At 40.0% G+C, this 24,854-nt stretch overlaps 1 protein-coding gene across 4 annotated transcripts in view; it reads left to right on the top strand.

Moving 5' to 3' along the window:
* The window catches only part of NFIA (nuclear factor I A), a 392,758-nt gene that overhangs the window by 210,746 nt on the left and 157,158 nt on the right, over window positions 1-24,854 (top strand). The gene's annotated exons all lie outside the window — the stretch shown is intronic.

The raw sequence follows: 24,854 nt of genomic DNA, 5'->3' as shown, positions 1-24,854 counted from the left end.
ACCTTTCCGTTGAGTTTCATCCAGAGCACTCTCTGAGAGAGAACTTTTCCACTTACAGTATTACACGCACACACCACTGTTGCTTAGGACTAAAAGGGTTGTTTACACAAGGGATAAAGTGGTAGTGCAAAGGTGTGTATTTTGACAACTGCCATTTCCTCATGCAGTGATCAGATTTTCTTTTGACCCTGTTCATTCATGGCAGAAAGGTGCGGGCTGGTACCCATATCCTCACCTAGGTACTTGGGATGGGGATTCTAGAAAAGTCTTCACTCCTAGTAGAAACCACGTGGAGTGTGGTCATGTTAACAACTTGCTGAGCCATATAGCCTGATGTTATACTGTTAAGCATAACAGTACAAAAAGAGGGTTTTGTTCCCCTAATTCCTGGCTTCAGTCATTTTTTAATGTGTAACTTCAGATTTATTTCATCAGAGAACAACTGGGAGGTCCCAAGACGGTGACTAAGTGGGAATACGCAGCAATGACGAGTGAAAGCTTAGTTCCTAAGAACCTCGGTTTTGTGGAAATCCCCCTTAGACTAATGATGGAAGAGAAAACATGTGGTGTGTGTTTGGTAGATCATTCCCTAACAGGATGTTTTATTTTTTGTGTTTAGTCTTCGTCCATAGTAACAATTATAATGAATGCATCAAAAATAAAGCATGCAGACCTTGCGACCTATCTTGCAATCAGCATAAATTAGTTTGGGGGCAGGATAATCCAGCTGCATATTAGTTTTATTAGATGTTCCCAAACATTTTATTGCAATATTTTGGAAAAAACAGCTACAAACAAATCTAAGTTTTCAATGTGTTTCCTATTCAATATGTATTTTGTTTTTGAGGGATAATTAAATTGTATGTTTATAATTCCTTTGTTCTTAATGCATCAAAATGCTGCCTTTTGGGAAAGCAGTTTCAACACAGGAAGATTATTCCTTTTCCCAACAACCTGTTTCTAGAAAGGGAAATGTATCTTTAGCCCTGCCACTACCCCTCCAAATGTTCTCCAGACTGTAAAAATGCTTTTAAAAGTTCAAACTATTACTTTTCACTTGGTTCTAAAGATATTGATTGAAGTACATTTTTTTCCCCTATTCTGATGATCAGAATTGCTACTTTTAATTGAGTGACTAAAATGATCTGAGTACTGTAGGCTTTTCATCTTACTTAATCCTCTTTTTTTGGGGGGGAAACTGAGGCTCAGAGAGCTTAAACACATTGCTCAGGTCATGTGACTACTAAGTGATAGAACAATCATTCCTCCTTTCAACATTCAATAAATATGTATTGAGTACCTACTTTGTGCCAGACACCTTTCTAGTGGCACAGGATATATCAGTGAATAAAGCGCCTAAAACCCTGCCCCCCCCCCAACTATATTCTAGTTGATGGAGACAGAGAATTCAAACATAAATCAGAAAAATGTAGAGTGTGTCATCTGGTTAGAAGTGGAGAAAAATTAAGAAAGGAAGTGGGGTGGGGAGTCACGAGTAGTTTGGGTTTTAAAAAAGATGGCCACACATGCATTACTGAGAAGCGGACATTTGAACAAAGACGAGAAGGAGGTGAGGGAGTGGGACAGGCACCTATCTGGGGGAAGACTCGTGAAGATGAAATGAAGGGAGTGAGGAGGAGAGTAGAAGGAGAGGGACTCCGGTAAAGGGCTGGGGATGAGGGCAGCTCATGCAGAGCAGTGGTTGTCAAACTTTAGCAGCATCACCATCACTTGGAAGACTATTGTTAAAACACACATCGAGGGGCACTCCCCCTAGAGCGTCTAATTCAGAAGTTTGCAGTTCTAACAAGGTTCCATGCGATGCAGCTGGTACCCCATCCCTGTGGTCCAGGGATCACACTCTGAGATGCACTGAGGCTGTTGTCAGACTTTGGCTTTTTACTCTCGACGCATGGATGCCATGGGCAGGATTTGAGCGTGGGAGAGATAGGATCTCTGTGCCCTGGAGAGTAGGCTGTAGGAGTCAAGGGCAGAAGAAGGGAAACCAATTAGGGCACTACTACAGTAATCCAGATAAGAGATCATAGTGACAGCATTAAGCTCCGTTATCTCTATTCTGAGTTTATTTGAGCTTGACCTCTAAAGTAAAAGTGTACTAAGCCTTAGGTTTAACCTAAAATTCCTTTGGTTAAATCTCTAGCTAGAATGAGTGTATGAATTCCTTTTCAAAGAGCTGCTGGTCTAGAAGTTTGTGAAAAAGACAGAAAATATGGGGAGTTCTGAGTTGAGAGATTTTTCTAATAGAGCTTACAAGGATCTGCTCAGGAACACAGGACTTGGGGGAGTGACCCTTGGGGAGGCATCAAGGATGGTTGGTCGGAGAGCACCCAGAGCTGACCTTCAACTGACCCTCTATCTACAAGCTGATCGCTGGTAGGACTGGAGAGGTGAAAGTGCCTAGCATCCCAAGAAATATTGTTGGTAAGCGGATACCATTGTTTCCTGAGACGCTCAAATCTATGAGGAATAAATAAGGAAAGAGAGAACTGAAACGGGGCACAGGATTTTGCCTCCTTCCTGATAGGCGGCATGAGGGAAGGTACGAGGAGAAAGTCGAACTTGGAGTCACCAGTCTCCAATGAATAACTGCATCTTTGCCCAGGTCTCTTAATCTCATCTGGAAATGGGAAGAATAATAATAATAGTGTTTGTCTCACGGCAGGGGTCAGGTGAGGCTGTAGATCAAATGTTAGTTGTAACTGCCATGATTGTCACAATGAAATTTAAGTAGATTTCTGGGCTTTTCAAGTCTGACACTTCCTGGTCCCTTGTCCAAATTCCCACTGCAAAGGAAAATAGCAGAGTGTAAAGTCAGGGCAAAGGGGAAATAGTGGGAATGCTGTGGATGTTAAAATGCATGGTGGGCGTGGGCGAGGGGGGAGCAGTAACCCCTTTGAAGGAGAGAGGAGGGGAGCAGGCAGATAGAAAATGGAGATAGGATGGAGAACCAGAGGAGAGAGATGGAGATGGAGAGCAGAGGCAACGTGAAAAGGGGGAGGAGGGCGTGAGAAAGAGTGGCAACGTGGAAGGAACCAGAAGTTCCTGAAACTGGCTGTGGGGGCAGAGGATAACATGAAGGCAGCTTGCTTCCAGGGCCCGACAGGCCGAGGGTACCTCACCGAGCCTCCGTTACTCACAAGATGGCCATTGGCTGGCCCGGCAGACATCTCTGTGCTTTTGAGGGGCAGCGTAAAACGACAAAAGAAGTATCAGAGAAATCACAAGTTAGACCTCAGAGACTCTACTTAGCAGCGGTGTCTGTGGCAAGAAGACTCATGAAATCTGATATCCATGCAGACCTTTTAGGCAGATAATCTGAGAACCCAGACAGTTGTTACAAGTCCCCATGGAAGCGTTTGAGGAATCCTTCCTCTGCACATCCTGGGGCCAAACCCGGAGTGGCCTCCTCCTCCAATGGGGTGGAAATGAAAAGGCTCCCCCTTATTTTATCCTCCGATGGGCAGAATTAGTTCCATTTAGCAGATGCAGACTCTGAGGCTTAGGTTGGAAAGGGCTACGGCTGGAATTCAAACCTGGTGCCTGGCTCCAAAGGTCTGCCTTTCTGTTAGCAAGACACTGTCTTCTGAGTGTTTTCAGGGACTCATTAGTTGGCCTCTTTGCTTTTCTCACTTCCGTGGTGCTCTGCCTGCCTTTTGGCCATTCACCTCTCACCCTCAAACCCCGGGATCGCTCCTGGATAGGGATCTGGTATAGAGTTCTGTAGGGTTTGGTGTAGAGTTTCGTTGTTTCCTTGGCTTTTGTTTCTAGAACACTTTCTCTTTCACACGTGCCTCTTCTTTACCACTTACCATGATTGATTACTAGGTTACCCACAGAATGATGTTGGCCCGAATCACCTAGTTTGTGGAGGTTCTTCCCTAGCACCAGTCCCTCCTCACACACAGGCAGTGCCCAGGTTTTAGCCTGCGAGTTCTGAGGAGTTGTTCCCAAGCATCAGCAAGTATTCTCTGTTTTTCCACATCCAGGTGTGCACAGCCGGGCACTGCCTGTCCTGCACACCCAGGAATGCAAAACCCTCAGGATATAAGAAGAGTTGCCCCATGCCAAAGTTGGGGAACGACCCTGCCCTGGTGTGTCTTCCTCAGGGCCCATCTTGTCCGGTTCATCTTGCCTTCCTCTACCATATCAGGCACAGTACTGTGCATACAGGAGGCGTCCAGAAAGCACTGGGTTCATTAATGGAGAGTAGATTACCCATTTTAGCCTACAGCCGTGTCTTTAGGAAAAAAAAAAAAATCCAGTGGGGTGGCATGAATATGGAAGGATCTAGGCATTCTACAATAACCATACCACAATCCAACACCAGAAAATGGGATTTTTCTAAACCGCGATGAAAACCAGTCACCTGGATAAGTGCACCAAATGCCCAAGTGAATCAGCCAGCGGTCTATAAAGAATCATTTCCAGGACCCACATGTGATCGTGTTTCCTTTTTGTGTTTGTATTAAGCTGCTCTGGAGTAATATCACTGTGAGTATTTCCCTGGCACAAGGAAGTTGGCAATTGAGTCACCTGTTCGTGATAGCGAAACTTTTATGAACCTTTAGCAGATCCATTTATAGGCATCTTTTAAAGACTGCAGATTTTCCAATGCATCTGAAGTAGAACTGGGAGCTTTTCTTTGTCAAGAGTTAGAAAATATAGGCAGTCTTGTCTTCCCTATAAATGTAAGTTGTTGTTGTTGTTATTATTATTATGCCAGAGGTAAACTGCTCCCTGGAGAACTGAGATACGGCATCGCAGAGAGAGTGTGGCTGGCTGTGAAAATGGCAGTAGGAGTATGATGATACTATCTCGTGGTAATGAATTTACCTTTATGACAGATCATTATCCCCTTCTGTAGCTGAACCAGATGAAGGACAAGTCTAGCAGAATAACCTGGTGGTACTCGGGATTTATTGGCTTTAAATTTTTAAGCTGGAAAAATGCAGTAACAGCCAGGTTATCTCTGTATGAATGTTGCAGAGGGGGACAGAGAAGAAGGAAGTCACATTTTCTTTCTGGTAATGGTAGAAAGCAGGTGGTAGTGACAATCTTTAACAAAACAATGAATGCAGTTTTTCATATGCTTTGCCATCTTATTGCTTGAGTCAAGGGATTAAATGAATGGAAAAAAATCCATAGGACATCATCATCATCATTGATAATAAGAACTACTTGAGGTCTCAGTGTTACACTACAGGAAAGAGCAAAGATTTATTTTTAAAGAATGAGATGAGATTTCTTTCCCAGGTGTGTATAATTCGAGTTCATGATTTCAAGGCTATATGTAACATGGGACTATCTTATGTTAGTGAGCTGGTGGGGGGTGGTGTAGTAAGTTGTAGTTCTGCATAAAGGCGAGCTGTGGGGTAATGAGGGGGGTGTCCCTGTGGGAAGAAGGTGGGCTTGGAATCATATAGGTTGACATCCTGGCTTTGTCTTTTACTTACCATATGACCTCAAGCAAATCAAACTTTCTGGCTCAGTTTTCCATTAGGAAGCAAAGAAGTCAACGCCTGACTCTCAAATTTTTTTATGCTATAGCGTCAAGTACCTAGTAAGTCTTCAATAAACGATCATTGTTGGTGTTCCTGCTATTGTTATTGTTGTGATTGTCTTGGTTCAGGAGCCCTGGTGGTGACACTCCATGCTGTATTCCAAGTAGGACCCACACTTAATTATTGTGAATGATGGAGGATCAGTGTTGATGTAAAGGTCCTCCAACCCTGCATTTCTACAGAAGCCGTGAGAAACCCATCTCACTCTTCTTTAGTAATCTATACTGCAGGGCCTGGCTCTCAAACCATTTCCCATTTGCATGATCATCAGAAGAGAGACCAAATGTTCATTATCTCTTTGTGAATTCTCTATAGAGTTTCGCCATCTTCCTCCTCTTTTCTCTGATTTTCCTTACAAGGCCTTTACTGCTTTCATCTGAGCTCTGACACTGTACATTATGTTAATTATGTGGAACCCAGGGCCAGGCAGTCCTTACAGGGGGGGTTCATCTGGCTTGAATGTGAAGAGATGGCTAATTCGTGTCCCCTGGCTTCACTCCTACAAATCTCAGAGTCTTGAGTTCTTTCTTCAATATCAGTATCCATTATCTTCTATTTTGGGCAAAATGTGAGTGTCCCCCTCACCTGCTGAAAAAGCTCCCTGACCCACAAATCTATACATGATTCTTCCTTACTGAAATCTTTTCATGATTTAAATCTTTTTTTTTTTTTTAATCTCGCTTTCAACTGTGAGACCGAAAGCCAGGAAAATTCACAGGAAGGTTTATGTATGTAAAGACTTGGGTCCAAGTTCTCCTCAGTTCAAGGGGTGAAAGAAAACCTCAACGGTTTTCTTTAGGAAATTTAGGTGGATGTTTCCTTCTTTTCTTTTTTTTTTTTAAAATAAATTTATTTATTTATTTATTTTTGCTGTGTTGGGTCTTTGTTTCTGTGCGAGGGCTTTCTCTAGTTGCGGCGAGCGGGAGCCACTCTTCATCGCGGTGCGCGGGCCTCTCACTATCGCGACCTCTCTTGCTGTGGAGCACAGGCTCCAGACGCACAGGCTCAGTAGTTGTGGCTCATGGGCTCAGTTGCTCCGCGGCATGTGGGATCTTCCCAGACCAGGGCTCGAACCCGTGTCCCCTGCATTGGCAGGCAGATTCTCAACCACTGCGCCACCAGGGAAGCCCTCCTTCTTTTCTATTTCTTAGAATGATTGCATGGATAGAAGCAATTGCTTCCTTTTTACTTTTTAATACAGTGGAAGTCTGTTTTTAAGTCCATTTGCTTTGAACACAGAAGAATGCCTAGAGTTTTCCTGTGACAGAGATGGTTTACAAAGTAAGACCCAGTTGGAGTTGCTCAGTCTAGATGTGTTTCAGGTGAAATGTTAATCCATTCAGTGTTTCTTTGTGTTTTGGAAACTTCTTTAGTGTGCTGGGCTGGTGGTCACATTTCCTATAGTACAGGTGTGGTATCAGACTTTATTAACAAGTCAGACCTTAACAAGGATGAGACCATGGTACTGATGTAGGGGAAAGACCCCTGGAAGTGGAGGGGCTCAACCTCCTTCCAGTTAGAACTGCCATTTTCACCTTCTCTTTGATCATATTACTGCAAGCTTAGTACTCTTAAGGAGCTCTTCAGTACTTGAACCAAGCTCAACGGAGCAGGTAGTGCTCATGCTTTGGGGGGTATTGGTGACAAGTAGAGGGGAAGATGCCTGGGGAAGAAGCATCTTACTGCCCTTTAGTGTATGGGGAATAATAAAGGGGGGAGTTAGGGATGCTAAATACCTTATAATGCTCTGGATACTCCCATCTAATGAAGAACTAACTTTCCTAAAATGCCAGTGGTGTCCCCATTAAGAAAGGGCCTGGGGCTTCCCTGGTGTTGCAGTGGTTGGGAATCCGCCTGCCAATGCAGGGGACGCGGGTTCGTGCCCCGGTCCGGGAAGATCCCACATGCCGTGGAGCGGCTGGGCTCGTGGGCCACGGCTGCTGAGCCTGCGTGTCTGGAGCCTGTGCTCCACAGCGGGAGAGGCCGCGACAGTGAGAGGCCCGCGCGGAAAAAAAAAAAGAAAGGGCCTGCCAGACTGTTCAGTCTCATCCCTTTGGAATCGCCTTTGAAATATTAGGTGCGTAGGCATAGCATCAGCTTAATATTAGGAAATGGTACCCACTGCATTGGTCTCCCATGTCTACAGGTACTATGCTGGGGTCTCTGCATTATTTCATGCAATCCTTGCTCCAGCAATAGAATAAGAAGCTGGGGCTCAAAGTGTTTGCATAGCTTGCGCACGTGGAGAAGGGCTGGGATCTGAGCGCACGTCTGCCTGGCAGCAAGGCCTAGGCTCTGTCCTATGCTGCCTCCCTGAGGAAGAGAGGCAGCCCACTTCTGTCTAGAGGTTGGCTGCCATCCAGGTGTGGAGAGCCATATGTTACCTCTTCTGCACAGTAACGCCTGCATTCTTTATATCACTGGCAACCCAGTAAATATCTGATAATGATAAGCCTGACTACGTAAACTTGTGGGTACACAATTGGCCTGCACTTTGAGTGTTGGGCAACAGAGTTCATGGAGGTGAACCGTGGCCAAGCAAGAAATTTATAATCTCCTTCATCTTTTGTCCACATCAGACCTTTGTAAATGCAGTGTCCACATCCCTTAATGGGCTCTCAGGTGAAAACATAGATATCAGCATTGCTCCAAGCTTGTTCTTTATTAGAATTCTTTATTACCTAACTTGAATGGCAAAGCCACGTGTGTTCTGAAATTGTGGTTCTTAGTGGCATTCTGTAATTCACTGTTGGTCCCCTCCCCAACATTTTTACTTGAAAAAATTTTAAATGGGAATTTCTTTACAATAAAGTTTATTCAAAGTCTCAACTGATAGAAAAAAAAAAAAACTTGTAACTTTTAGAATAATTCTGTCCCTCGAGTGACAGCTAACTCACAGCTTCCACTGTTAAGTTGGCCCTGCTTTAAGCTTGCACATATGAACAAATATACAGTAAATTAAGTAGTAGTCAAGGATGGATCAAAATCATATGTATGGTGAAGATGTAAGAGGGAAGTAGTGTTAAAGGATACAAATTGTTTTCAGAACTCGTGGTTTTAGTGGTGAAGGACACTTCCCTTTGACTATAAATCTGGAGTTTCAGTTTGGGTAGAATCCACTGAGTCCACCATCTGGTGGGAAGGAAATCTACTGTAGTCAGATCTGCAGATCAGGGGTTTGTATGTATACACTGATGACAGTGATGCTTATAATCATGTCGTCATCTGCTGAGCCCTTTCTCAGTGCCTGGGCCTGTGGAGTAGATATTCTTATCCATGCAATTACGGACAGTGCCATGGTTGAGAGCATGGGTTCTTCAGTTAGATTGCTTGAGTTGAAATCCCAGCTCTGTCAATTACTATCTTTGTGACCTTTGGCTTAGATGATGTTCTGTGCTTCGATTGCCTCATCTGTAAAATGAGGACAGAAGAGTACCTACCTCATAGCACTTTGAAGATTGTAAGAAAATAGCCCATGAAAAGCTGAGAAGAATAGCTGGCACGTAGTGAGCACTCAGTAAACATTCACTAGCGTCACCCTGTTGTTTTTCTCCTGCCCACAAAGAAACTGTGCCACTTCCCTCCACTTCACAGTGTTAATCCTGCTGGTCTTTGGGGATGGTACAGGACATCACTTCCCTTCCATGAAGCCTTTTTTTAAACCCTCCCAGACTAGTCTAGGACCCTCCTCTGTGCTCTCAGAGTCTGCTTCTACTACCAGGGCCTTTATCAGGTTGTGTTGTAATTGTTCCAATATTGGCCTGCCTCCCCGACTAGACTGCAAGTACCTAAAGGTCAAAGATATACACCCGAATGACTCCCATAGTGCCTGGAACAAATAGGTATTCAACATATGTTGTCTGGATAAATTAATGAAAGTTTAATTAGCTTATTCAAGGTCACAAAGCTGGTAACTGAATGAGAACCATGTCTTATAAACGTAAATAATAAGCTATGGGCAACATTCCCCTAGTAATAATAATAATACATTAAATTATGATTCAAGACTGACCATTACTTACAGAATATTGTCCAAATTTATTGAAACTCTACAAATTTTGGCCCTATCATCCTTTCAAACCTTTATCTACTGGGCATATACCCAGAGGAAACCATAATTCAAAAAGACACGTGCACCCCAATGTTCATTGCAGCACTATTTACGATAGCCAGGTCATGGAAGCAAAGTAAATGCCCATCAGCAGATGAACGGATAAAGAAGATGTGGTACATATATACAATGGAACATTACTCAGACATAAAAAGGAACGAAATCGGGTCATTTGTAGAGACGTGGATGGATCTAGGGACCGTCATACAGAGTGAAGTAAGTCAGAAAGAGAAAAACAAATATCGTATATTAACACATGTATGTGGAACCTAGAAATATGGTACAGATGAACTGGTTTGCAGAGCAGAAATAGAGACACATAGGTAGAGAACAAACGTATGGACACCAAGGGGGGAAAGCGCGGGGGATAGAGGGGGGTGGGGGGATGAATTGCGAGATTGGGATTGACATATATACATTAATATGTATAAAATAGATAACAAGAACCTGCTGTATAAAAAATAAATTAAATTAAATTTAAAAAGACAACCTTTATCTACAGTAATACTTGCCATCTCCCCTGCTGCCAACATATACACTTGGCTCCCTACCCATAGGGTTATCCTTGTTGATCCCCATAAGTTTGATCACTTACACTCTCGTCTTCTCTCAGACAGTTGTCAATATTTATTGAGCCTACAATGTAGAGGCCTGTGATGCTCTATGGATACAGAAATGAAATCAGAAGGTGATGACATTTGAATTGGGTCTTGCAGAGGTGAATCCAGTCTTCTTACTAGCTCTTCTTTGAAAGGTATTTTTGCTAAACTGAAGACAGGGAATTTGTTAATATTTGTTCCAAATTCATCACCTAGACTTAGCTCATAGATTGGCATCAACAGATTTGTTGAATTAATGAATCAGGCTGTAGAGAAAACTTTAGGTTTATAATTAAAGCACCTTAAAACAAAAACAACAACTACGTTTAACTTCTCCCTAACCCTTTTGATAGTAGCTGGAACCTCAGAAATTGGCCATTGAGCTTACTGATTTTGTCAAATGATTTACTATGTAACAGAGCAGAATGCTGTTGGCTTCACCAGCTGTGCCCAGAAGAGCTCCATGTACAAATTAGCCACAAATCATGTCCCTCATCGTATTGTTGCTAATGGTGACATTGAAGACCTGAAATGCCTACATTAGTCAAAAATATATTATTTGATGCCCCTGACAGTTTACATCTGAAAAGAAAGTGCTTTTCTCTGTGTTGGTTTTTGAGGGAGTAAACGAAATTAAACACACGTATGTATATGTACAGGTATGCATGCATGCACACAGGGCTCCCACCTGCCCTGTGACTGTTCTGCAACCTGGGAAGATTTTGTAGCTCCCCTAGTGTTAGGGGTAGGAAAGGAGCTAATGGAGTGCACCTTGGTGATCACAAAGCAGAAGGACTTCCATGCCACAGGTACTGGGTAGCTGCCCTTGGCTCTTACTTTTGGAAAAATTCAGTAAAGTATCAGAATGATTAAAGAAGAAAATGAGAGAGCTGGAGGAGCTGCCCTCCTTCAAAACAAACATTTGAGACAAAGGCAGTCCTTGCGATTCCTGGTTGGTTGACAGCATGTAACCTGTTGTTGCTTAGTTTAGTTTATTTTCATAGTGTAGTTGGTTTGGTGCTAGCAACAGGGACTTGGGTCATTTTGGCCCTTTGTCTCTTTTTATTTCACCTACATCCTTTCTCTGAGAGCAGAGAGCAGAATGAATGTTTATTTTCAAGCTTTACATGTTACTTCATATTTCTGTAGAGTCTGTGGACTTGAGGTACAGTGACACTGTCATGAACAAACAAACTATTTGTGGGGTTCCTGGGAGTTTATTAACAGTGAATGTATCTTCTCGGCAACAAGAGGAGATCAGAGAGGCTTGGCCAATATGTTCACATACACATACAAACCAGTGAGCCAATATTTGAAATCAAGACTCTTCCAGAAAGGCCAAAATATGTTTTATATTTATGGACCATATATATGAGAGCCCCCCAAACAAAACAAAACTTACAGTATTTCTGATAAAATTTAAAAAAGTCAAATTCTAACTGTAATATCCGAAGTAGATACTTGGATAAGGGTGAGGGGTAGAGGGCAGGACTGAGGAGGAAGTGAAATTTCAAAAGAATTGTAAGAATCAGTCCCTGGCTTACAAGAGTTTGCATTCTAATTATAGAGACAAATAAGTCAGCTAAGTAGAGGGCAAAATTACGTAGTATCAAATACCTAATGAGATTTGTAAGACAGTGTTTATACACTAGAGAATATTTTTCACCAAAGGACCAAATGTCCCCCCTTGAGGGGAGTTCAAAACGTGTGAGGGCATTTTTGGTTCTCACAAGGAGGGGATGTTGCTGGCATTCAGTTGGTGGAGGCCAGGGATGCTAAGTGTCCTACACAGCATACAAGGTAGTTCTGGACATTGGAAGGAATCCCTCTCAAAATGCTGATAACCCTGAGGAGAAACACTGCAGAAATTCGAAGAAGAACTCAGTGCTCTGGCTTAGGTAAAGCCAGGTCTAAGACGTACCTGGTTACTCTGTGAGTCATACAGAGGTTCTGTTTTCCCTAAAATCTAGGAAATGGCCTGCCTCATGAAGGGCTTCAGTGATCAAGGTAGTAAAGGGAAACATGTTCATCATTCTTCTGCCTAAAAGGACAGATTCTTTTAGCATTGATTTAAAGCTCTAAGGAATTAAGACCCTTCCTCTAATGATGCTTTCTGATGGCTCTCTGTCTATGTTGAAGTAAGGAGCTGAAGTATGGGGGCTCTGGATTGAGGGTAGTTCATTTCCAAAAGGTATTTCTACATTTGATGTTAATATTGGTTATTTTGTAGGCATTTTTATGCCATCCAAAGGATTTTAATGTTTAAAAAAGTTTAAATAGTTTTCATCTGAAAAACAAAATTAGATTTTTAAATACCTCTTTTCTAGAACATGCAGCTTGCATTTAGTTACCAATTAGAATTTTTAGCAAACCAAAATTCTTTAAAAATTCTTTAAAAAAGTAAAATGTAACTGGCAAAATAAGTGTGCCATTTTTCATTCTCTCTTTCTCTAAATATTCCTAAATATTGTTTATTGAAAAATTAGGTAAAACTTGATCTACTGGAAAAAAATTGACCTAGGGTCCATTTCTTGGTTGAGTTTCTATAGTTATCACCCCCAAGATATGAAACCAAAATTTGTATCCCCATACCTAGGATAATGCTCGGCCCATGTAGACAGTTAAGGTGCATTTAAAGAATAAATCTATATTTAAAATTATTTTAGGAATTATAAATAATTATATTTTTACAAATATTCTGAATAAATATATTTATAAGTAAATATAGGAATCAGATTCCTAAAATTTGCACTCAGTTTATTTAGAACAATTGGGAGACTAAGTACTGCTTTTATCTCACTTTAGAAAAACCTGAGAAATGCTAGAGGATTTGTTTTTAATAAGTTTTTTGCTGCTTGCTTTAGAAAATAATTTCATTTCCACTCAAGAATTCATTATAAATAAAATTACATCATTTTTATTTGTATACACAACTTTTATATGGATATTACATTATTTATTATTCTACATCAAAAGAACATAGTTATTTCTACTGGTTTCTTTTAAAATTTTTCTATCTGATCAACATCTAAGATATAAAGAATAGATTTATTATTATAATAATAGCTATCATTTTTTGAACACATTCTGTGTTCTAGGTTCTTGGCCAAATATTTTAAATACATTATCTCATTATTCCTAGCAGCAAATTTAAAGTAGGTACAACCATTAGTGCCATTTTACAACTACAGAAACTGAGGCCTAGGACATTTGGGATTCTGATTTCTGTAATATTTTCCCTACTACTATATGATATGTAAATAATACCTTGCAAATATAATTTTTGAAAGACAAGATGAATGAACACGTTGCCATATTGATCCCTTTACAAGAGAAAAGACACATTGCAAGTTCACCTTGGTTTATACTTAGCCCACAGTGTTTTGTTTTTCTGATCGCCAACAACTAAAAACTATGAAACTGAGTATGTTTGATAATTACTTATTTTACATTAAATATATAACTTATTTAAGTGCAAAAGTAAGTTCGAAGAAGCTTGATAAGTGAGGCAGAATTAGCTTCCTTTTGAGTGAACTTTCAAAGCAATGGTAATAACTCGCTAAGAAGAATGGACACTGGCAGGTTTGAATCCTTGGTTGCAAGCTGACACTTTGAGGGAATGTTCTTAGCAAAACACTCACTTCAAGGGAAATTAGGTCAGGCTTCTGGAACATTTATCATGTGTACCTGTCACCAGCAAGACCCAGTCCTTAAAGTGAACTGAGATCACAAACAATGATCCCTCCTGCTCTGGGTTGCAAAGGACACTCTAAACCAATAGTTCTACAAGTATGTGAGCTTGGCAGAAACTCCCATAAAACTGAAGCCAACGCCCATATAGTTGCTGTGGGAATTGAATTCCTTAATACTCTGTTTATAGAATTTTGAAACAGCAAATGGATTCGGTCTGTTCTGAAAAACAATCTGTCCCGTGGCTTGTTTGGAATAACATCTAGAGTTGCTATAGAAGGATGTAGGCAGACAACGCATGTCTGCTTTGGAAGTCAATTTCACCAGCCTCTGCTTGTCTCACGCTGCACAGCCAGGTTGGTTTTTGCCCAAGTCAGGGTATTATTTGCATAAAGGAAAGGCTCCCTTCTACTGAAGCTAAGGAGTTGCTCATTTGATGTAGAAACTAGAGTCATTAGCAAAATCCAGAGCTAGAGAAATTAGCAAAATCCAGAGCAATGGAAGGTAAGATAGAGTGTATGGTAAAACCAAAACAACATAAATGAGTCATAACTCAGTGTCCTTTCAGTAATCATGTGGCATCGTTCGGGTGGTTTCAGAACAATGTCAGCAAGTATGGGGATTCCGCATAGAAATTTGAGATTGCACCTGCATCAGTTTATGTACATTTCAGCTCAATGAATGTCATTCATTGAGGGTCTTATGGATCAAAATGACCACATTCACCAAGCAGTCAAATCTCTGTATCTACTAAGTTAAGTTACCTTATCTTTGAAAGGAAGTAATTAACTCATCTTTTTCATAAATTCTTGAGTAAATTCTTGAGTAAACATACCTAAAGATGTAACAAAAAATTGCTAATTTATATGTGAAAATTGTTGAAGAAAAAGGTGATATTATTAAATGTTTGTGTGGGAACCTACCTTTATATCCCAAGAAGAATAAAAAGAATAAATGGATAAGAATAAATACTTCATTTCTGTGTTCCATTGTCATACATATAGTGAGGACCCACCATATGCTAATCACTGTATAAATGGTGGAATTAAAAAGATGAGATACATACAGTTCCTGCTTTCACTGAACTCTCATTTAAGTTGTGTCTGTGTGTGCATGTGTGGTGTGTGTGTGTGTGTGTGTATGTATGACAGATCCTTAAACAAAAAATAATGATACCCTGCGTGAAATGCCAGAGGTTATTTTAAAACTCAGGAGAAGAAGTCAAGAACTTAAAGAAATTTTGTCTGTGAGAGGTATCTTGTGAAACAAAGTTTTGTTTTTAACTATGTCCGTAAGAAAGATGGGGCTGTTATAAATAGAAGCCCAGAAGATTTGAGGGGCTGAAGAGGGAGAGTAGGTATGGAAGAAATCTACCAATGATTTCTTGCTGGAAGAATTAAAAAAAAAAAAACTTTCATTATCACACTCTATTAAGCCAGGACCAGGAAACAATTTCTAATCAGCACTCTGATCTGGGCAGAGATTGTGCAGCCTTTTGTACCAGGCCTCAGATCTGTGTTCTCCATTCACACATGCTCACTTCCAGCTGTTGTCATTGAAATCCCACATAATCTTTCAAGGTCAAAGGGCAGTCACCCATGGCTGCTGCAGTTAAAAGGTTATGCTGATTTCTGTTGTCAAATATTGGCCCTTTTCTCTTCCAATCACTCCCATTCTACTTTTTCTAACAAGAAAAATCCAGGCTAGAATTGTATTACATGACTTTAAAGTCTTAAAAGTGTTCCCCCATTGTGCTAACACGACATGGCCTGAACAGTCTAATTCATTCTGTTATATTTCACAAAGAATTTTCTGCTACTTCTAAAACACTTTGTGTTTGTGCTGAGCCAGCGAACTTCAAAGTCTAGTGGCCTGCACAATTTGTGGCATGCCGTGGTATCTGCAGAAATGTATAATATAGATCCTATAATTTAATAAATGCTGTGAATTATGGCATCAGTAGCTAAGTAATTGCTGGGTGAGTAGGAATTGCACAAAAAAATGACTTTAAAAAGGATGGAAGCTCTTTGTATTTTGTGGTTCTAAACATTAACTAATTTTATTATATATTTAGAAAATGGGACCTACCTATTTGTAATTTTTTTTTTCTTTTTGTAGTCTTGGACAAGTCATTGCAAGAATTCTTTTAAAATATATTGCTTCAGTTCATCAATGATTTTTCTTTCCATGCTTGGTGAACCAAAATCAGTGTTAAGTGTCTTAAAATTAGCACATGGCCCCTGGTCATCTTCTTTCCTTGTCATTGCATGTGTCCTCAGGTGGTTTAGCAAAGAGGGCTCTCTGTGAATGTTTTCACAGCAATGATAATTAAACCTAAAAAGGAAGAACAGAATGATGGGCATTATTTTTTTTTTTTTTTCTGTTTTACATCCATAAACCAGGGTAGCCCTCGGGTGATACAGTTTCATGTCTGTTTCATTTAAGATAATCAGTTTCTGATGTATTCAGAGAATGCATTTCCTTTTTTTTCCCTCTAGTATATGTAAGAGTTTATAAGCAGACACTAAAGCTATTACAAATAGCTTGATCTGTTTGCAGATTAACAGTTGTTACTGTCCAAGTTTAGAGAAAACTTTGATTCAGAACATAGAAACAATAAGGTTGCTTAAAAACCCCTTTTAGTTCAAAACCAGGTTAATTATGAAATACTTTTAAGTTTATGATGCATTAAAAATAACAACATTGGGCTTCCCTGGTGGCGCAGTGGTTGAGAGTCCGCCTGCCGATGCAGGGGACGCGGGTTCGTGCCCCGGTCCGGGAAGATCCCACATGCCGCGGAGCAGCTGGGCCCGTGAGCCATGGCTGCTGAGCCTGCGCATCCGGAGCCTGTGCTCCGCAACGGGAGCGGCCACAACAGTGAGAGGCCCGCGTACCACACACACAAAAAACAAAACAAAACATTAATTTTCAAATATTTATAAAATACTAATCTTATTATGCTAATATACTGGAACTTACTTTTTCTAACATGAAGCAAAAATTTTTTTTTTTTTACGGTGCTTTGAAAAAAATTCCCTAAAGCAAGTGTTTCTCTGTTCTTGTACAAAGCTAATTTGTAGCTGGGTCCACTTGCAAAATATCTATTTCTGCTTATTATAGGTATAATATATGTATAATTCTAAATGTTTAGCGGCAACGGGAAAATTAATTTGCTGACATGACAAAAGAATGAAAGGAAGAATGTTTAGCCTGGGGAAGAGAGCGGGGCTCAGGGACTGTCTTCATATATTTGAAGGGTAGCAAAATGGAAGGGAGATTACATTTATTCTGCCTGTTCCAGGGGCTAATGAGGTGAAGTTATAGGAAGGCAAACATATTAATGAATTATTTTTTAAAAATCAAACCTCATTATTTTATTAGTCTAAAATTCTTTATGACACAATGATTACTCCATTACTAGATGATCTTTAAGATCCCTTCATTTCCAGTTCATTCTGTGATGTCATGCATCCAGTATTTCTAAACATACAAATAGGTAAAAATCTTTTTTCACTTTTTATTTAGGCGTTTTGAAATCTATTAGACATAGTCCTTTAATTAAATGCTTAATCACTTGTAACTCAAATTCATAAACCCTCTTTATGTAAAGTCAAACCATGAAATTTAATTTAATGAAATACTACTCTTCCCTTATTAACTGCAGGAATTGGTAAAAAGATGTGATAAGGCCTCTGGGCTAGATTGGATAATCAAGTCTCTAGCATTATATTTGTTGGATTGAAATGCAATAAAATTCATTATATAAAGATAACTAAACAAACCTGTGTTCTAATCCTAATTCTGCCACTAGCTGTGTGACCTTAGGCAAGTCAACCTCATTGAGCTTAAGCTTCCTTTTCTGTAAAATCAGAATATTGCCAACTACACAGAGTTGCAGGAAGAATTAGAGCTAATATGACTAAAGTGTTCAGCAGAGCGCCAAACACGTAGTAAATACTGAATAAATGAAAGCTATGGTTTTGATGAAAATTAATGCTACCTAGAGTTGTTCTATGGAAAAATTTTCAGCTAGGTAGCTTAACTTTATAATACCTGTTACCAGCTTGATCCATTTCCCTAATGTAGATATTTTAAAGTGATTGCAAGTTAAGACGTGGAATATCCTTGAGCCTTGCCTTAAATGTGTTAATTAATAAGCTCAGAGAGTTCAGATTCTGCTTTCCCCTTGGCACATTGGTACATAAACCAAATGGGGAAAATAGGAAAAGGAGCAGAATAGTGTATTAACAGAACAACATTTGCCAAAAACAAATGGTATCTTTGTCAAAGTATTTAGGAAATCGTGAGTTAAATGATATTAAGAAAGTTTGTTTGTTGCAGGAACTTTCAGAGGCTTTAATATGTAATTTTTCCTCATCATTCTCCAAGGGTGGGTGTGATAATGTTTTCTGAACTTATTTTACTATGGAAATCTTTATTTAATATGTATTTGTGTCTTTGTTTTTAATTCGTTTGTGGTAGAGCATTTTGGGGGACTATTCTACATAGCACGGTTTGGGAAGTGCTGATATGAACCCTGATATGGAGGATGGAACATATCAGTATTTGGAGAAGAGCAGGTGGGACATCTTGGCTGTAACACAGAGAGTATGTATTTGGGTGGTATTGGAACTACTACCTGAAATGCTGAGAAGGTGTATTAGAGGCCAGATTTTGAAGGGCTTTAAATACCTAGCTAAGAAATCTAAACTTAACTCTCGAAGAAATCATGAAATACTGATGGCTTTATTATCAGACAAAACACACCAACCATCCATGCATTCTCTCCCTATTGTGCTAGTAGGTTAAAGTGGAGAAAAGATACCTAGCTGGCGTCACAAATTTCTTTGCCTATAAGGGCCTTACAGAACACTTAAATAAATAAAATACAATAAAGAGTATTGGGGAGTGTGGTATATTTGTAAGCTCGCTCTCAGTTTAAAAACCTTTTGTATGCAAAAAAAAAAAAAAATTAGTACTCTGCTAGCCAAGCAAAATGTGTTTGCAGACTGAAGTTGGCCCTTGGGCTGCTAATTTGTAGCACTTTCAATTCAAAAGGGAAAGACTGGCACTTATGTTGGTTAGGTTAAGTACGAGGCTGCTATAACAGAGACCAAAAAAATAGGTGGTTAAAGTACATTAAAATCTATTTTTCTTTTTGTAATTGTTCCAGATGACAGGCTAAGTTGGCAGGGGGGTTCCACTTCACACCATCATTCAGGGTCCCAGCTTCCTCTGTCTTATTGCTTTCCCATCCCATGGGCTCTGTCTTTGTCTGCAGACCAAAATATTAAAATTCGGGCTTAATGGATCAGTAGAAATATACCTCCACCCCACCTTAAAAAAAAACAACAACCTGTTTTCTAAGATACTCCAAAATACAAGTATAGAAGGAAAATGTGACTGGACGTAAGCTAAAATAATTTACATTGTGCTTTAGAGGACTACTAAATGAGGGTATCTCAAGGCGCTCATCTGAATCACTGAATCAATATTCATTACACACCTAGAAGCAGAGATTGTGCTGGGCCCTGTGGGCATTGTCAGATCAGGAGACACAGCCTGCTCTTACCTGGTTTGTTGTAGGAGTGCTGAAGGGCAACAGGAAAACAAATCACTGTCAAATAAAGAGAAAGAGCCTATGACAGAAGGCACGTCAAGCTGAAGGTCTACTCAACAGTATTGATTGAGCACAGCTGCCAAGTATGGACTGAACTGGGGGGACGGGGAAGAGGAAGGAGCCACGTTCCCTCCCTTCACGCGGCTCATAAGCCAATGGGGAGCTCACCGAAGGAGGAATGAAAATTCCAGGGAGGAACAGTTGATGAGGTCAACTTTTCTTTAGGAGCAGGAGAACGTGAGTTCTGTGAGAGCAATGTCTTTGGGATTTAGCTCAGGGTCTTCATGTCACAGACAGTCCCAAGTACTTATGGAATGTAGATGGCCTGACATTGAGGGAGCTCTTTTCTCTTTGAGGAGCCCAGACCCAAGCATGAAAAGTCCCAGACATTGGCCTGGCTTACCAGTGACGGGACCATGTTTACCGTGGGAGAACAGACTAGAGATACACTCGTCCCTCCATATGCGTGGATGTTGGTTCCAGGACCACCGTGGATACCAGAATGCTCAGATGCTCAAGTTCCTTGTGTAAAATGGCACAGTTGGCCCTCAGTATCCACAGGTTCTGAACCCCCTATACGGAAGGCAGGCTGTACATTCTTTGTGGTGAAATGACCTGTGTACTGCAGTTGGCCTACATCTACTGGCCAGATGAGGTTTGATAATTTAGAGCTGAGAGCTTTTGCTCTTCCAACAGGACAAACAAACATACCACCTCATGTATAAACTTTCCTCCTCAGATACATTAACTCTGTTTCATGGGCATTTCAACTTTCGTTAAAGACCAGCCCTCCAGATGGTTTGTCTGTTCCTTCCCCAACATGTGAAGGTTCTGCAAGGTTACCTGTGTCTCTGCAAATCGAACTTTTTTTCCTTTAAGAGGTAGATAGATGTGCAGTCCCTTCATGAGATAAGATTTGGTTCCCATATAATGGCATTTTCCATAATAACTGCTGATATCATCAAGGTAAAGAGAGATGCTTCTCCTAACCACCCATAACAGAATTTAGCTTTTTATATTTCTGCCTCTCTGGAAGGCCTAATCTCTCCCCACTGTGAGTATGACTGACTCCAGGTATTGAAACCTGTACTGTAATTGGAAATTCATTGAACAAGACTTCAGTGAGGGAACTATTTTAGCCATTTTATCTAAAATGAGAAAGAATCTGCTCCTTATTTCAATGTCCTGTACAATTACTCCTGAACAGTAGTTCAGAATTGGAGAGAGTCAGATCAGCGTGCAGTCTGGCTTTTCACCTGAGACATACTTAACGAAAGTATAGGTTTTGCATTCATTTCTGAGAGGCCCTATTCAAAACATAAATCTTGGGACCTTTTGGGAATGTTTAATCAGCTTTCTATCTGAAGATCTTTTAATGCTAACGTCTGAATTCTGAATTACGTACTTGAATTTGCCTTTTTATTGTCTTTTCTGTTTTTCTCTCATCTTGCAATAAAGTAGAACATCAAGATGGGTGTTATTTCCCTGAAAGTCATTTTTGTGATTTGGTTTGTGTTAGTAAGAACGAAAGACTAATCTGCTCAGGTTTGCTTAGTAATTACGCTAGCTGTGTCATTTTTTCCATCATTTCTCAGGTTTCATTTCTCGTTGCTATCTTCTTCTAGAGTTCATCACTGGGTTTCCAAATAATTGGTGAAGGAACAAAACCAGTTTCATAGTCATTTAAAGTTACATGGAGTGTTTACACTGGCCTTTCCTTGGGGACTTATTATAAACATGAAATAGTCAAGGCAATCTGATAATCTCATGATACTGTAAAGGGATGGTGGCTTCAGAGTTTGTGAAGTAGTTCTACTCTTTATTGTTATTTTTCTGGTTATTGTACCTTGACATATATTTCATCTTCTAAATTACACATATTCTATTAAAATGGCTTTAGGAGGCAGGTTGCTGGAAGGGAAAGGAGGATCCAATTGTTATTTTTGCAGTGACTTTCAGGGTGACACAAAATCCTAGCTTTAGTGTGGGACTAGATCCGCCCCTTATATCCATTATATAACGCTGCCCTTTATCTGTGTTTTTATTTGGTCTCCCAAAGATATTAACCATAATCACAACACTAGGACAACCCCAGACATTTCTCATCAGGGAAACTGATAGCACCATCTCGACTGGAAGCTTTGTCTAAGTGGTTTGCCCATCCTGTCCTTGTCCTGTTTAGTTGGGAGGAACTATTTTGATAGTTTATTTTAATAGTTTTTAGGTGCACGTTGGCTTGATTTCATTGCTAGAGGTGAGAGAGAAAAAGAGACAGAAATAAGAAGTTCTGTTAACGTTTTTATAAAAAAGGAAAGAAAGCATATTGAACCCAATTTGAGTTGTGTTCATTCAGAGGCATGTCTGGAGTGCGTACTGCATACCAGACACTGAGTTAGGACCTGAAGGGCTGGAGACGCAGAAGATGCACTCTCTCCCCGCAGAGGGCTCACAGTCTAATGTGAGAAAAAGACAAAATTACAATTCAGTGTGCTAAGTCCTAGGTTAGAGCTTAGTACACCAGGAGAATATTGAGAAAAGAGAAAAGAAGTCTTCGCCAGCAGTGGGGGTAACCAGGAAGGTTTTTGATAGAGATGACAACAAAGCTGAGATTTAAAGGACAAGTAGGAGGTGGACAAACAAAGGGTATGAAGGACAAGGCATTTCAGGGAGGAGCATGTATTCCTTTCGGCCAAGAGGTAGGGTTGGAAGAGAAAGACAAGAGATAGAAAATGAGCCTGAAGAGGAAAACGGAGGGGGTGTGGAGGTCGTACGCCACGTGAAGGAGTTTGTACTAAACCCTGAACACTCTGTGGGGCTCTTGCAAGATTTCTGACAGGACAGTGAGCTCTGAACACATTGCGTTTATCTCAGATTCCTCAACACCTTGTTCTTTTCTACCTCAGGGCCTTTGAACATGCCAGTCCCTCTGCCTTAAGAGCTCTTCCTCCTTCTTTTCCGGGCTGTCTCCTTAGTATCTTTCAGATGTCAGCTCTTAAGAGAGACCTTCCCTGGCCACTGTTTCTAAAGTTTTTCTTATTTGTTTCCTTCGTATTATTTATTCCCTTTATAATTTTAAAAATAATTCATTTGTTTTAGATTTTCAGCTGTGTCTGATCCTAGACTGTAAATTTCCTGAAGGCAGGGACTGTGTCTCGAGCCCTTGGCCCAATGCCTGGCACACGGGAGGTGCTCAAGAAGTATTTGCTGAATAAACCATCAGATCTGCCCATCAGGGAGACAGCTCTGGCTGCAGAGTGGGGAGCAGATGAGAGGAGAAGCCAAGACTGATGACAGAGAATGTAGGAGATTGTCCTATCATGCTGGTGAGAAGTAGGAAGAGCCAGGGCCACAGTTGGAAGGGAGAGATGGAGATATACATGGAGTGAAGAAGCAGTATGAAATGGAATCAGTGGAGATTCGTTGGACATGAGTGTTTGTAGGAGGCAAGATTCAGGGATGACACCAAACAGAAAATGAGATGAACAGTGGATGGTTCATTGAAGTAGGGAATTCAAAAGAGTAAGAACAGGTTTTTGGAGAGAAGAAAAGGAACTCGGCTTTGGACATGTTTGGTCTGAGGATACCCGTGGGCTATCTGGATAGAAATATCTAATAAACATTTTGATTTATGGGTTTGGAGCCCAGGAGAGAGATCTTGGCAAAAGATAAAGATTTGAGAGTCATTGGCCTATAGATTCATTCATGCACTGATTCAACAAATCTGCACTTACTAACTGCTGTGTCCCAAGTATTAAATACAGTGGTGAAGCAAGCAAACATTTTTCTAGTTTCACAAATATCACAGTCAGGCTTGGTAGCTGATATCATGGAAATAAAGAAAATAACATAGGGAATATATATATAAGGAGAGATGAGTACAGATGCTGGAGAACACCAGTATTTAAGAGGTGGACAAAAGAAAAGGAACAATCCGGAGAGGATGATGGTTTGAATGGATGAACACTCAGGTTTCCCCCTCCCAAGTCCTTATGCTAAACGAAACTAAGTTTTCAAAATAGATTGGTTGCTTTTTCCGGTGGCAGGATTAAAGTACGTTCACATTCACTCTGTTCAGAAATTCATTTTAAGTCATCCTTAAAATAAGGAATTTCACAGGTTGGAACTGAAACAAGTATCAGCCCGCAAGCAAGTGACGCAGACAGAGATGAGCAAGAGCTGGAGATCAACCCGGATTTTCCCACTCAGCTCTGAATTTCCTTGCTATTGTTATATGGGTCTTAAGTCAAACTTAATGTACGTTGTGGTTGGATTTCCTTTGTTATGGTCTGTGGGATAAATGTGATGTTAACGTTGTCACAGTAGAAAGAGATATTATGCTGTTTTGCCAAGACTTTGTTAGAAATATTTATTTATTTGTTTGTTTGTTTATGTATTTATTTATTTTTACTTCTCAGTTCTTTTAACCCAAGAGACAACACCTCAGGTGCTTACCAAGTAGAAGTCAACTAAATACCTGGGTGTGGGTTGTTTTAAGAGGTGAAATTTCTTAGGCCCTTCTTCAAATGAATTTTGCCTTTTTAAAAAATTGTGGTGTATATACATGATTCTTTTTTTCTTTTTTTCATTAAGATATAATTGGCATAAACATTCTATGAGTTTCAGGTGTACAACACAGTGATTCAATTTGTATGTACTGCGAAATGATCAGCCCAATAAAGTCCAGTTAACATCCATCACCACACATCGTGCCATTTTATTTTAAAAAAGCAAGTTATGATTACTGTATATTCTAAAAATTAGAGCCGCTTCATCTAAAATATCATAGATTGTATGTTTGATATCAAAATTGACTGAAAATTGTCTTTTAATTCTCAGCCAAAACATGTTTCTTATGCAAAAGTCCAATGTAACCAAAAGAAAAAGAATAATTTGTAGGTCCATTTATAATTCTACAAAGCATGGTGATTTTTTTTTGCATGTGTTTATGTGCATGATATTTAACAAATTTATTGGTGCATAAACTATGCCACAGGTAAACTTGCTTCCTTTTAGTAGTGGGCAAAATCTTGCTTTTATCAATAACATAAATCTTATTTATTGATTGTTTGTTGTACATTCAGACTAGTCCTATTTCTTACATTGCGTTTCTTAAAAGTATGTTTCTTATTTCAAAGAACACTTATTTAAAAAAAAATCCCTTCAGCCAACTACTTTTCCTTGACCCTAATTTTAAAGCAGATTACACTAGCCCTATAAACAGATCCCTCAGCTAGATTCTACCTGTGAGACTC

The sequence above is a fragment of the Aethalodelphis obliquidens genome, unplaced genomic scaffold, assembly GCF_003676395.1.
Source record: "Aethalodelphis obliquidens isolate GAN/ISIS:26980383/991018 unplaced genomic scaffold, ASM367639v1 scaffold9, whole genome shotgun sequence".
Lineage (NCBI taxonomy): Eukaryota > Metazoa > Chordata > Mammalia > Artiodactyla > Delphinidae > Aethalodelphis > Aethalodelphis obliquidens.
The sequence above is the reverse complement of the archived record's forward strand: the minus strand, read 5'-3'. Positions and strand labels throughout refer to the sequence as shown.